This window comes from Myotis davidii, unplaced genomic scaffold, assembly GCF_000327345.1.
Source record: "Myotis davidii unplaced genomic scaffold, ASM32734v1 scaffold249, whole genome shotgun sequence".
Taxonomy (NCBI): domain Eukaryota; kingdom Metazoa; phylum Chordata; class Mammalia; order Chiroptera; family Vespertilionidae; genus Myotis; species Myotis davidii.
The window spans coordinates 1,834,973-1,837,317 of NW_006300367.1; positions in this window are offsets into that span (position 1 = coordinate 1,834,973).

Genomic DNA, 2,345 nt, shown 5'->3' on the forward strand with positions numbered 1-2,345 from the left:
TGTTGTTTTGTTGATGGTTTCTTTTGCTGTGCAGAAGCTTTTTTTGAAAGTGCTAAAATAAAAGTCAGAATGTCAGAAAGTCATGATCAACCGTAGAAAAATTCAAAAGCCAAACAAACTTATTTTGTATCTTCCCAAACTCCCTTTTAGAGGGCCCCGCTCTGTCTCTGCTGCTCTCCTACTTCCTCCAGGAGTTCTTTGGCCCAATGCTGGGCTCTGACTTATATAGACTGCCCATCATGTCCACCTAAAGTGCTAGGGTTCCAGGTCCCCATTTTCTCTGTCTCACTAGACAGTGTCTGAGAACAAATTAATATTAATATGCTAATAACTAGTTTTGGAATAAATATATTTCCTCAGAAGAGTATTTGCATTTTAACTAGAGATATTACCTACATTTAAAAGAATGATTCTCTGTTGGAATTTTGAATAACATGCACTGTCTAGTGTGGAGATACTTGGGGCCAATGGGTTGCTTCTGACACACTAAATCACATCATGTGGTCATGGAAGAAAGTGCATTTACGGGGCTTTTATTTTGTAACACTTTGATGTGTATAGAAGATTTACCTACTAGGCTAAAAATATTTCCGCTTCATCTACATGAAAAGGGATTTTGAAAATTTAATCAAAAATCCACTTAGCGCTTTCCGATGTTACCAACCAAGTTATTATCCCCCCCATTAGGAGCGTTCCTGCCCCTCAGCTCCTGCCAACACTGAAGCCTGGCTCCCCAGTGCAAGTGGAAGGATAAATTAGAACCCTGTGAACTATGTGGATCTTTGAAATGTTTAGAAAGGAATTATGATGGTGTCAAAACCACACATTGCAGCATTTGAAAATAATGTAGTCTACTTTTTTCTGTGAAGCTAAATGGACACACTTGATTTTCTAAATAATGTTGACAACATTAATACCAAATGCCTGAAGATTTTCCTATGTGCAGATTAGACAACAATTGGAAGAAATGTTGCAGGAAAAGACACAATTTAAGGAAAAATATTTTCATAAGTATTCATCTTACTAAGGTCCCATAAGCCATGAATAGGTAGGCCAAACACAGTTTTGGGCTTTTATAAAGAAACTATTGGCCCAGTGCACAAAATTCGTGCACGAGGGGGAGGGGTGTTCCTCAGCCCAGCCTGCACCTTCTCCAATCTGGGACCCCTTGTGGGATGTCCGACTGCAGATTTAGGCCCAACCCCAGAGATCAGGCCTAAACCATCAGTCAGACATTCCTCTCACAATCTGGAACCGCTGGCTCCTAACCACTCACCTGCCTGCATGCCTGATCACCCCTAACCACTCTGCCTCCTGGCCTGCTCCCACTCAACTGCCCCCCCACTGGTCGTCTCACCCTCAACTGCCCCACCCACTGGCCTAATCACCCCCAACTGCCCTCCCCTCCTGATCTGATCATCCCCTAACTGCCTCTGCCTTGGGCCCGCCACCATGGCTCTGTCCAGAAGGATGTCTGGAAGGTCTCCCGGAAGGTCTCCTGGTCTAATTAGCACACTACCCTTTTATTAGTATAAATGAAGAGGCTCAGAGCCTAGGTTCCACACAAAGTTCTTGAACTATCATGGAGGCCCTTCCGTTTTTAAATTAAGTTACTGGGCAAATGAATGAATTCTCTATACCTTGGATTTCTCATTTAGAAAGCAAGTAATAAAATACTGCACACACAGTAGAATTTTTGTGAAGAATAGATGAGGTTATGCGTACACAAAACTTAAAATAGTGCACCCGCACCCAGCCATCACATAATGTTAGTAGCAAGTGTTATTATTGTTATCCAATAGTCTTCTTACACAGAGGGGTCATAAACATTAACTGAGGACAATCTTTGCAAATCCAGCTCTAAATACTGTCTGTCACTTTGGTCCAAATAATGACCCACTTCCTTACAACATGCTGAATAATAAAGAAAGTCTCAGGGATGCATTTCTCTCCTGAGAATTAGACCGAACAGCCCTGGCCATGCCACCTGCCCCAGGCTTCCTCCTTCATTCACCTTCCAGGCTGGCAGGGCCCTTCTTGATCCTCCCTCAGCAGCCCCCTCTGCAGGTGGGAGGGCAAGCCCAAGGAGAAGAGCAAGAAAACGCTCTCTGCTTGTTCACCTCAGGATCCACTGACAAAAACAACAGGCAGACATATCCACTGAAGGTACAGTTGTGACTTTTGTTCTCCATGTGTCCATTTTAATGTATTTAGTAATGATTTTAATGTGAGTGAACCAGTGTGTCTCTTGATAAATTCAATAACTATTCATTGAAAGCCAACATTATGGCAAGTGCCATTTTAGGGGCAAAAGATATATTGGTGAAAAAGGCAAACAAGATTTT